Source organism: Capra hircus, chromosome 11 (genome assembly GCF_001704415.2).
Source record: "Capra hircus breed San Clemente chromosome 11, ASM170441v1, whole genome shotgun sequence".
In the NCBI taxonomy this organism is placed as follows: Eukaryota; Metazoa; Chordata; class Mammalia; order Artiodactyla; family Bovidae; genus Capra; species Capra hircus.
Window position 1 is genome coordinate 49,427,156 of NC_030818.1, and position 12,699 is coordinate 49,439,854.

A 12,699-nucleotide genomic window follows, 5' to 3' on the forward strand; every position below is an offset into this window, starting at 1 on the left:
TGTAGACTTCATGCCCACATAACTACATCCAAACCTGGGCTTATTTTCCTTTTCTGTTTATACTCTGCATTGTTCTAATATTTTTATGGCTCTTTTGTTACTTGCAACCTCTGGCAGAGCAAGAGATACTTCCAGTTTGGAAGGTCATTATTTTCTCTCCAGGTGATCAAGAGCAAGGACTCTGAATTCCTCACGTGGGTAAATTTGGGCAAAATACTTCATCTTTCTGTGCTTTAGAATTCTAACCTCTGAAGCAGAACCAATAACCATTCCTTCGGCAGAGGATTGTGATGAAGATTAAATGAGTTAATAGGTATAAAGTTCTGACTGATATACACTACATCTTATAAAGGGATTTTTTAAACAATATTTTTATTTGGCTGTGTAGGGTCTTAGCTGTGGCACACAGGATCTTCTGTCTTGCTGTGGAGTGGGGGATCTTTGGTTGAAGCCTGTGAACTCTTAGCTGTGGCGTGTAGGATCTAGTTCCCTGACCAGGGATTGAACCGGGGCCCCCTGAATTGGGAACAAGGAGTCTTAGCCCCTGGCCCACCAGCGACATCCCCACAGTATATTCTAAAAAATATTTATTAAATAAAAATTTGAAATTCAGCTCAGCTGTCAGTGAAAGCAGGTGAGTCATGGGGTCCAATGGCTCCCACCTCAGCCCCTGCTTCTGTCTCTCCCAACCCACTTGGGGCCCCATCTCCCCAGGCCTAGGTGTCAGAACTGGTGCTAGCTTTGGTTATGACTCCAAACTATTGGCTCAGGACACAGCCCATCACTCAGGCCCCACAGGTCCTGTGCAGCTTTCACCGCCTTTATCCTTTGCCCATGAGCACTGTGATGCAGACCTTCAGGGCCTGTGGACAGGCCATCCTCCTCCATCTGACTTCGCAGGGTCACTGAGTTCCCCTCCCTGTCCCTCTGGGGCCACTGTAGGACTGTCCTGACCCCAAAGCTTGACTGCAACCTCCTGGTCTTCCAACAGCATCGCGCCAGGTCTTTAGTGTGCTGACCCCTCACTATGGGGCATGGTTGAGGCCCAAGTCCCAACCAACTCCCAGTCCCCCTTTCTTGCTTGGTGTGGAGACCACTCCTCTTTACAGTGAAGCCCATGGTTCCCTCTTGAGGGCCGGACTCCGTCATTATCTTCTCTCAGCCCCGCCCTGCTGCTGTTGAGATGGAGATGAGCTCAAGGATTCATTCACTACTTGGCTATGGTTGAACCAGCTGCTTCAGACTCTCAAGAAGTTGCTTCCAGGCTGTTGTCCTGCAGGTCTCAGGTCTCCGTTGGCTGTTGGCTAGAGGTTTACTATAATTCTTTGCATTGGAGTCCTCTCCACAGGGCAGCTCACAGTATGGCATCTGGCTTTCCCTAGAACAAGCAAGTGAGAGAGCCAGGGGGTGCCTGCAAGGTGGAAGTCAGAGTTGCTGTGTAACCAGTAAGAAATATGTATTTGGTCTTTGGTTCCTGATAGAGAGTTCTCGGAATCCAGGGATTTTCCCAGTAGGAGAGACAGCAACCTTTTTTTCTTTCAAGGCAACTCTTGGCAGCCCCTAGATGGCTTCAGGGTGGCTGTTGGTCACAGGAAGACAGAGGCATGATTAGTGGATTAGGACTTTCAGCCCTATCCTCCTAGTCTCTGGGGAAGAAGAAGAGGCTGGAGACTGAGCTAATCATGATAGCCAATGATTCAGTTAATCATGCCTACATAACAAAACCTCAGCTGGACTTCACTGGTGGTCCAGTGATTAAGAATCCACCTTTCAATGCAGGTTCTAGGGGATGCAGGTTCATTTCCTGGTTGGGAAGCTAAGATCCCACACATTCATTGTTCAGTTGTTAAGTCATGTTTGACTCTTTGCAACCCCATGAACTGAAGCACACCAGGCTTCCCTGTCCTTCACTATCTCCTGGAGTTTGCTCAAACTCATGTCCATCGAGTCAGTGATGCCATTCAACCATCTCGTCCTCGGTTGCCCCCTTCTCCTCTTGCCCTCAATCTTTCCCGGCATCAGGGTCTTTTCCAGTGAGCTAGCTCTTCATATCAAGTGGCCAAAGTATAGGAGGTTCAGCATCAGTCCTTCCAATGAAAATTCAGGGTTGATTTCCTTGTGATCTCCTTGCTGTCCAAGGGACTCACAAGAGTCTTCTCCTGCACCATCGTGGGGCAACTAAACCCACACACAACAACTAGAGAGCCTGTGCACCACAACTACTGAGCTTGTGTGCTCTCGAGCTCATGCTCTGCAACAAGAGACGCTCATGTGTGCCACAATCAGAGAAAGCCCATGCAGGGCAATGAACACCCTGTGCACCACAAGGAAGAACCAGCACAGTGCAAAAAAAGAGAGAAAACTCCATAAAAACACAAAATCATGGCTTTCCAGGTTGATGAAAATATGGAGGTGCTGGGAAGGTGGTGCACTTGGGGAAGGTACAGAAGCTCTGAGACCTTCCAGCACCTCTCACCCTGTGCATCTCTTCCACTTGGCTGTTCCTGGGTTGTATCCTTTATGATAAATTCATAATAATAAGTGCAGTATTTTCCTGAGTTCTGTGAGCCATTCTGGCAAAACGTGAACCTGATAAGGGGCCATGGAAACCCATGATTTATAGCTGGTTTGTCAGAAGTACAGGTAACAATGCTGGGACTTATGACTGACATCTGTGGCTGGGGTAGGGCAAGGGGGACAGTCTTGTGGGACTGAGCCCTTACCCTGTGGGGTCTGTGCTGACTTAAAGCAGATAGTGTCAGAATTGAATTGAATTGAATTGTAGGACACTCAGCTGGTGTGAGAGCTGGTTGTTGATATGGAAAAATGCACAAATTTGGTGTTAGAGATGTTATGAATGGAAACAGCTTTACAAAGACATAAAAGGCATCGACTGGAAAAAAAGAAATAAAGCTTCCTATGGTTAGATGATGTGATTGTCTACATAGAAAATCTAAGGGTTTCCACAGAAGAAACTTCTTGAACTAATAAGTGAATTTAGCAAAGTCACAGGATACAAGGACAACACACACGCGAATCTATATTCTTATTTGTTACCAATCTGCAAGGGGAAACTCAAATTTTAAACAAGATCAATCCCAGGACTTCTCTGGTGGTCCAGTGGTTAAGAATCTGACTTTCGGTGCAGGAGATGCAGGTCCTTGGTCAGGGGACTAAGATCCCTCATGTCCTGCATGATGTAAAAAAGATTCTGCATGCCACAACTAAAACCAAACACAAATAAGTAAATATTTTTAAAAATCAATACCATTTTTAATATTAAAAATATACAATACTTAGGCATAATCTAATATATGTACAGGATTGGTATGCTGAAAACTATAACACCAATGAAAGCCATCAAAGAAGACCTAAATAGAAGGGCATACCATGTTCGTGAGTTGGCTGTTAATAATTCTCCCTAAATTCTTTAAGCCTTTGACTGTGTGGATCATAATAAACCGTGGAAAGCTTTTAAAGAGATGGGAATACCAGACCGTCTACCTGTCTCCTGAGAAACTTGTATGTGGGTCAAGAAGCAGGAGTTAGAACCCTGTATGGAACAACTGATTGGTTCAAGATTGAGAAAGGAGTATGACAGGGCTGTCTGCTGTTTGTTCAATCTATACACTGAGTACATCATGAGAAATGCCAGGCTGGATGAGTTGCAAGCTGGAATCAAGATAGGTGAGAGAAACATCAACAACCTCAGATATGCAGATGATACCACTCTAATGGCAGAAAGTGAAGAGGAACTAAAGAGCCTCCTGATGAGGGTGAAGGAGGAGAGTGAAAGAGCCAGCTTAAAACTAAACATTATAAAAACTAATATCATGGCATCCGGTCCCATACTTCATGGCACGTAGAAGGGGAAAAGGTGGAAGTGGTGAGAGATTTCCTCCCCTTGGCCTCTAAAATCACTGCGGATGGTGACTGCAGCCTGAAACCAGAAGATGATTGCTTCTTGGCAGGAAAGCTATGACAAGCCTAGACAGTGTGCTGAAAAGCAGAGACATACATTACTCTGCTGACGAAGATCCATATAGTCCAGGCTATGGTCTTCCCAGTGGTCACGTAGGGTCATGTATGGACCATAAAAAAGGCAGAGTGCCTAAGAATTGATGCCTTCTAACTGTGATGCTGCAGAAGACTCCTCAGAGTCCCTTGGACAGCAAGGAGATCAAACCAGTCAACCTTGAAATCAACCCTGAACACTTGTTGGAAGGACTGATGCTGAAGCTAAAGCTTCAGTATTTTGGTCACCTGATGCAAACAGCTGACTCATTGGAAAAGTCTCTGATGCTGGGAAAGATGGAAGGCAGAAGAAGAGGGTGTCAGAGGATGAGATGGCTGGATGACATCACGATACAATGGACATGACCTTGGGCAAACTTTGGGAGATGGTAAGGGCGAGACCATTACTTTACTAGCATGTGAGATGAGTGCAATTGTGCGGTAGTTTGAGCATTCTTTGGCATTGCCTTTCTTTGGGATTGGAATGAAAACGGACCTTTTCCAGTCCTGTGGCCACTGCTGAGTTTTCCACATTTGCTGGCATATTGAGTGCAGCACTTTCACAGCATCATCTTTCAGGATTTGAAATAGCTCATCTGGAATTCCATCACCTCCACTAGCTTTGTTCATAGTGATGCTTTCTAAGGCCCACTTGACTTCACTTTCCAGGATGTCTGGCTCTAGGTGAGTGATCACACCATCGTGATTATCTTGGTCATGAAGATCTTTTTTGTATAGTTCTTCTGTGTATTCTTGCCACCTCTTCTTAATATCTTCTGCTTCTGTTAGGTCCATACCATTTCTGTCCTTTATCGAGCCCATCTTTGCATGAAATGTTCCCTTGGTATCTCTACTTTTTTTGAAGAGATCTCTAGTCTTTCTCATTCTGTTGTTTCCCTCTATTTCTTTGCATTGATTGCTGAGGAAGGCTTTCTTATCTCTCCTTGTTTTTTTTGGAACTCTGTGTTCAGATGCTTATATCTTTTCTCTTTTGCTTTTTGCTTCTCTTCTTTTCACAGCTATTTGTAAGGCCTCCTGAGACAGCCATTTTGATTTTTTGCATTTCTTTTCCATGAGGATGGTCTTGATCCCTGTCTCCTGTACAATGTCACAAACCTCCGTCCATAGTTCATCAGGCATTCTGTCTATCAGATCTAATCCCTTAAGTCTATTTCTCACTTCCACTGTATAATCATAAGGGATTTGATTTAGGTCATACTTGAACGGTCTAGTGATTTGAACCATGAACTTCCAGATGTTCAAGCTGGTTTTAGAAAAGGCAGAGGAACCAGAGATCAAATTGCCAACATCCACTGGATCATCAAAAAAGCAAGAGTTCCAGAAAAACATCTATTTCTGCTTTATTGACTATGCCAAAGCCTGTGACTCTGTGGATCACAAGAAACTGTGGAAAATTCTGAAAGAGATGGGGATACCAGACCACCTGACCTGCCTCTTGAGAAACCTATATGCAGGTCAGGAAGAAACAGCTAGAACTGGACATGGAACAACAGACTGGTTCCAAATAGGAAAAGGAGTACGTCAAGGCTGTATATTGTCACCCTGCTTATTTAACTTCTATGCAGAGTACATCATGAGAAATGCTGGGCTGGAAGAAGCACAAGCTGGAATCAAGATTGCCGGGAGAAATATCAATAACTTCAGTTATGCAGATGACACTACCCTTATGGCAGAAAGTGAAGAAGAACTAAAAAGCCTCTTGATGAAAGTGAAAGAAGAGAGTGAAAAAGGTGGCTTAAAGCTCAACAATCAGAAAATGAAGATCATGGCATCTGGTCCCATCACCTCCTGGGAAATAGATGGGGAAACAATGGAAACAGTGTCAGACTTTATTTTTTTGGGCTCCAAAATCACCACAGATGGTGATTGCAGCCATGAAATTAAAAGATGCTTACTCCTTAGAAGGAAAGTTATGACCAACCTAGATAGCATATTGAAAAGCAGAGATGTTACTTTGCCGACAAAGGTCTGTCTAGTCAAGGCTATGGTTTTTCCAGTGGTCATGTATGGATGTGAGAGTTGGACTGTGAAGGATGCTGAGTGCCGAAGAATTGATGCTTTTGAACTGTGGTATTGGAGAAGACTCTTGAGAATCCCTTGGAATGCAAGGAGATCCAACCAATCCATCCTAAAGGAGACCAGTCCTGGGTGTTCATTGGAAGGACTGATGGTGAGGCTGAAACTCCAATACTTTGGCCACCTCATGTGAAGAGTTGACTCATTGGAAAAGACCCTGATGCTGTGAGGGACTGGGGGCAGGAGGAGAAGGGGACGACAGAGGATGAGATGGCTGGGTGACATCACCGACTCGATGCACATGAGTTTGGGTGAACTCTGGGAGTTGGTGATGGACAGGGAGGCCTGGCACGCTGCGGTTCATGGGGTTGCAAAAAGTCAGACACGACTGAGTGACTGAACTGAACTGAACTGAAAGGAGAGAGAGACCTGGCATGCTGCAGTCCAGGGGGGTTGCAAAAAGTTGAACACAACTGGCTGACTAAACAACAACAGCAACAACAAATTCATTAAAACTCAATTCAAGAAAAAATCCAAGAAAAGTTTTTATAGACATAGACATGATATTCTAAAGTTAATAAATAAAGGCAAAAAATAGCTAGCACAATGTTGAAAAACAATAATGAAATGGACAGAATTATAGTACCCATTTTGAAGCTTAAAATAGGGACTTCCCTGGTGCTTCACTGGTTAAGACTGCGATTCCAGTGCAGGGGGTATGCATGCATTTGATCTCTGGTCAGCGAAGTAAGATCCCACATGAGAAGTAAGATCCCACATGAGAAGTAAGATCCCACATGCTCTGTGGTGAAGAAAAAAAAAAAAAAAGCTAAAATAACCCAAGGGAAATGAAAAGTGAAAGTTGCTCAGTCGCGTCTGACTCTTTGCAACCTCATAGACAATGCAGTCCATGGAATTCTCTAGGCCAGAATACTGGAATGGGTAGCCTTTCCCTTCTCCACGGGATCTTCCCAGACCAGGGACTGAAGCCAGGTCTTCTGCATTGCAGGCGGATTCTCTACCAGCTGAGCCACAGGGGAAGCCCTAAATAACCCAGACAGTGTGCTGCTGGTGACACTGAGATACACAGACCAATGAAATAGGATAGAGAGAAAAATGGAGATTGGATTTTTGACGTTGGTTTAGTGGAGGAAGGATAATATTTCCAGCAAATGATACTGGAATAATTCTATATCCATATGCAAAAAAAAATGAACTTCATGCCTTATATTTTAAAGTTAAGTCAAATGGATTACAGAGACAACATTAAAAACTTTTGTACATCAGAGGACACTCTCAAGAGGATGAAAAGACAACCCACAGAATAAGAGAAAATATTTCATATAAATATTCATAATCATATACCAAGTTTAAAAATGGGCAAAGGGCTTACCTTGACATCTCTCCAATAAGATATACAGTTAGCCAGTAAGCACGTGAAAAGATGCTCAGTATTACTAGTCATAAGGGAAATATAAACCAAGCCCAGTATGAGATACCACTTCACATTAATTAGAATGGATACTTTTTTTTTAATGGAAAATAACAAGTTTCAGTGAGAATGTGGAGAAGTTAGAACACTGTGCATTGTTGCTGCAATTGTTAAAATGGTGCAGCAACTGTGGAAATAATGAAAATGGTTAATTTTATATTTTGTGAATTTAAAATCAATAAAAATGGAATGTCATCAAAACAAAAACCTTCACGCTGTGAAAGAAACTATTAAGAGAATGAACAGATAAACCACAGACTGGAAGAAATTATTTACGCAAATTATATGTGGTAAGGACTTGTTTCCAGAATATATCGGAAACCGAACCCAGTAAGAAGACAAACAAACCAATCAAGATATGGATGGGCAAAATAAACATTTCACCAGAGAAGATATATGAGTGTCTAATAAGCATGTGAAAGATGTTGCATGTCATTAGTCAATTTGGAAAAGTAAATTAAAACCACATTGAGAGGCCATTATATCCTCATTCAGATCACTATAATTAAAAGAACTCTTGGGATTAAGCCAAGAGGTAATACACTACCAAGTGTATTTCCAACACACAGCAGGGACAAGGGAAAAATGCCCGTGGGGTTCTACCAGCCTCAGTGGACCTGCTCCAAAGTAGACATTGGCTAGAACTCCATTGACTCCCATTTACTCCCTTGCCCTACAGGCTCCTGTCCTTTAGGGGCCATGGATCTCAGGCTATCAAAGTCAACTGGAAATCTGTGGGCAAATTTTCTCCAAATTTTAGGTATTTCCCAATGCTTAATTACCCAGGTTAATAGCTATAGGTCCCAGTTGGGAGAAGGCCAAAAGGAATCATTACCATATTCAGTTGCCATTCATCACCAGGGCCATCTGCCTAGAGTTCCAGTCTCTTTTTTTATATTTTAATTTTTATTTTTTGGCCATGCTGCAGTGCTTGCAAGATCTTAGTTCCCTGACTAGGGACTGAACCCTACGGCAATGAAAATGCCAAGTTCTAACTGCTGGACCGCCAGGGTTCCCTCCAGCCTCTTCTTTAGTCGATGGATTCTGGGTTCAAAAACTGGCTCTGTGTAGAAACAGGCAAGAGGGTGTGCCTTTATCAGGGATTCTCAGGTGGCTCAGCGGTAAAGAATACAACCGCAGTGCAGGAGACGCAGGAGATGAAGGTTTGATTCTTGGGTCAGGAACACCCCCTGGAGGAGGAAATGGCAACCCACTCCAGTATTCTTGCCTGGGTAATCCCACGGACAGAGGAGCCTGGTGGGCTACAGTCCATGGGGTCACAAAGATTTGCTCACGACTGAGCATGCATGTGACTTCATCATCGTCATCCTGGATTTCTCAGTGTGAGTACTGCTCTTGCTGGCTAACCAACTGTTTTGTCCGTGGCCATGCCAAAATGTTTCTGTCACCATCTCCATAGCTCCCTTCTGCCCTGATCCATTGCTGGCTGCCACATCAGCCTTGGTGCTTGCAGGGATTATTGCAGCCCCCCGGGGTTCAGGTGGTAAATGCTGCCACTTATTCTCTATTGCTTTGTAGTCCTTCCTGGCCCATTGTTGACAGAGCCCTTGCGTAGGAGGAAAGATTCCCACTATTGCTCCGGAAATTTGTAAAGTAAGTGTACAAAGGGACCCCTTGGAGGTCTTCAAGAGGGTTGGGCAGTGGGTGGCTTTTCCATTAGGTGTTTATGCACTGCCCCCAGGTGGCCACATCCTGAACTTCATCCTTATTTCTTGACTGGAGGTTGGCTCTCCAGATTCTGTCTCTGCCTGAAGAACCTCCAACCTCACGCTGCTGGAACATACCCCATCCCACTGGCCAGTGTGACCTGGGGCAGGTTATGTAACCCTTCTGGTCTCAGGGTTAGGTTCTTTGTAAAATGGGGTAATGATAGTGAATTAAATGAGATGATGAATTTATACATCTAAATTCCTGGTTTAAAGGAGAAGGAAATGGCATCCCACTTCAGTATTCTTACCTGGATAATTCCAGGGACAGAGGAGCCGGGCAGGCTACAGTCCACGGGGTTTCAAAGAGTTGAACACGACTGAAGCAACTGAGCACAAACTAAGGACGCAATAAACATTAGCTGCCACCAGTGGTAAAGAATCCACCTACCAGTGCAGGAGGTGTAAGAAGCGCAGGTTTGATCCCTGGGTGGGGAAGATCCTCTGAAAGAGGGTAGGGCAACTCATGACAGTATTCTTACCTGGAGAATCCCATGGACGGAGGAGCCTGGCAGGCTACAGTTCATAGGGCTGCAAAAAGTCAGACACAACTGACACAACTTAGCACACATGCATGGTGCTGGCAAGCTTAGTTCTTTTCTCTCTAAATAGGGAGACACCTCTGCAGAATCCATATTCAATATGAGGCCACCCCCTTTTCAAGGCTCCTTGAAAAATGTTCTGCTTGGTTCTTTTTAAAATTTCTTTATTTGTTTATAGTTAGTTTTGGTTGTGCTGGGCCTTTGCTGCTGTGTGCAGGCGTTCTCTAGTTGTGGCGAGTGGGGGCGACTCTGTTGTGGTGCCCAGGCTTCTCATTGCGGTGGCCTCTCTTGTTGTGGAGCATGGGGCTCTAGGAGTGTGACTTCAGTAGTTGTGGCTCAGGGGCTTAGTTGCACCTTGGCATGTGGGATCTTCCTGGAGCAGGGATCAAACCTGTGCCCTGTATTGGCAGACAGATTCTTTACCACTGGCCCATCAGGGAAGTCACTCTGCTTGGTTCTTTCTGGCTTGACTGGACCACAGAGTTGAGTAAAAGGATAAGAGTTGCTCAAATGATGCAAAACTTGGCTCAGAGCTGATTTTGAGGCTGTTTAGAAATCTCTCACCAGGGCTTCCCTGGTGGTCCAGTGGTTAAGAATCTGTCTGCCAGTGCAGGGGACACGGGTTCGATCCCTGGCCGGAGAAGATCCCACATGTAATGGGCAACTAAGCCCATGCACCACAACCGCAGAGCCCTAGGGACCGTGCTCTGCGATACAAGTCGCTGCAATGAGAAGCCTGTGCATGACCACTAGGGAGTAGTCCCTGCTCGCCAGAACTAGAGAAGACCCACACAGGCAGCAAAGACCTAGCGCAGCCAAATATAAATAAATAAATATATATATAAAAATCTCTCACCAGACAGTGCCTGTCTGCTCTTAGACACGAAGGACAGACTTCTCCATGGGTGGGGTCATGGAAGCATGCATTTGCCCCAGGCCTCTCCTCACTGGATCCATTGTTGGCGCTTCTTGCTGTGAAACTGCCAGGTGACTTCACAGACTTGATGCCTGCTCATTGACACAGCTGGTCTCTGTGAGGAAGCTATTCGTCCCTGGAGCTCACAGAGCAGGAGAGTCAGGCTCAGAGGAAAGATGTTGTGAATTCATTGCCCAACAGGGCACTTCCCAGCCCTCCTTGCCTCTTCGTCATAATGGAGTCCATTCACAATGGCCCTGCAGCCCTGCCACCACCTCTATCCCTTCCTTGGCTGCGGAATTGATCCCTTCCACCACGGACAAGCAGAAACTTTGCAAGATCTGCTGCCTCAGCTTCACAGGAATGGGGCAAGCCTGTCCATCTCGAGGACGGAAGAGGCAGCTGAAAGGTCAGGCTGGCAAATGAAGAAGGCCTAGGTGATGTGTCATGACCTTAGTGTTCCTCATGGTGATGACCTCCAGCCTCTGGAAACATCAGGGGCAATTTGAAAGGCAATAGCCCTGGTGCCTCACATGGTAAAGAATCTGCCTGCAATGTGGGAGACCCAGGTTCGATCCCTGGGTCGGGAAGAGCCCGTGGAGGAGGGCATGGCAACCCACTCTAGTACTCTTGCCTGGGGAATCCCATGGACAGAGGAGCCTGGCAGGCTACAGTCCATAGGGTCTCAAAGAGTTGGATACGACTCAAGTAACTTAGCATGCATGCATGTCTCATTAGCTATCATGCCAGATGAATTTTCCTTTGTCTAATTTGAGTCAGACCACCCGGTCAGTTTCTCGGCTCCCGCAGTGGTGGAGCCTGGGGAAATTTGTTTCATCCCTGCTTTTCAGTGTCAAGCATTACCCAGGCAGCAGCATGGTAGCTGACAGGGCAATGAGAATCACCGCTTCAGCTGCCAGGCTGGCTGGCCACACTTCCACGGGCTGCAAGGAGGTACTGAGCCCATGTGGATTTAGATCAAACGTTACACACATGGACAGAAAAAGCAAAATCAGCGTGGTGTCAGCAACTGGTGTCCCCATAGGACAACCCCGAGCTGATGGTTTGAGTGACAGATGGCAGGGGTGGTGGGCTGCTCTGCTGTGCAGAAGCCCGGACTCAACTTGAGCCAAGCAGTTTCATGAACTGACTCAGGGGCTGCAGACGCATCCTTCTGAAAGCCAAAGAGACAGGTGGGAACCAGGGCGTGGATGAGAAATGGCCTCACGGCAGGCTCCTGAATGGTAGAGAGGGCCAGGTAGCTCAGGGGTAAAGAACTGGCCTGCCAGGAGTAGATGCAAGGTTTGATTGCTGGGTCAGGAAGATCCCCTGGAGAAGAAAATGGTGACCCACTCCAGTACTCTGCCTGGAAGATCCCATGCACAGAGAAGGCTGGGGGTCGCAAAGAGTTGGACACGACTTAGGGACTAAATAACAATAACAGGTTGGAAAGGGCCTTAGAGCAGCAACTCTCTAGGCAACTCACCTCCTGTTGACCTAAGTTACTGCAGGATGATCCTGTAAGACACAAGTTGGAGTATAGTTGAGGGGCACCAGGGCAGAGCTTCTGCTGGGCACTTAGTTTCATCACCTGTAATATAGGGATAAAAGAATATCTAACACAGGTATATACATATATATATTTAGAGAACGTTCACATGCAATTTACCATCTTAAAATATACGTTTAAGTGCTTTAGTATATTCACAGAATTGTGCGACGGTCACCACTACCTAATTCTGAACATTCTCTTCACTTCAAAAACTGAGGACTTCCTTGATGGTCCAGTGGCTAGGACTCTGTGCTCCCAGTGCAGAGGGCTCAGGTTTGGTCCCTGGTCAGGAAACTAGAGCCCGCATGCTACAACCAAGCCTTCGCATGCCGCCGCAAAGATCAGACAGCCCACAAGCCACAAGTAAGACCCGATGCAGCCAAATAAACAAACATTAATAACAAAAGAAAACAAAATAA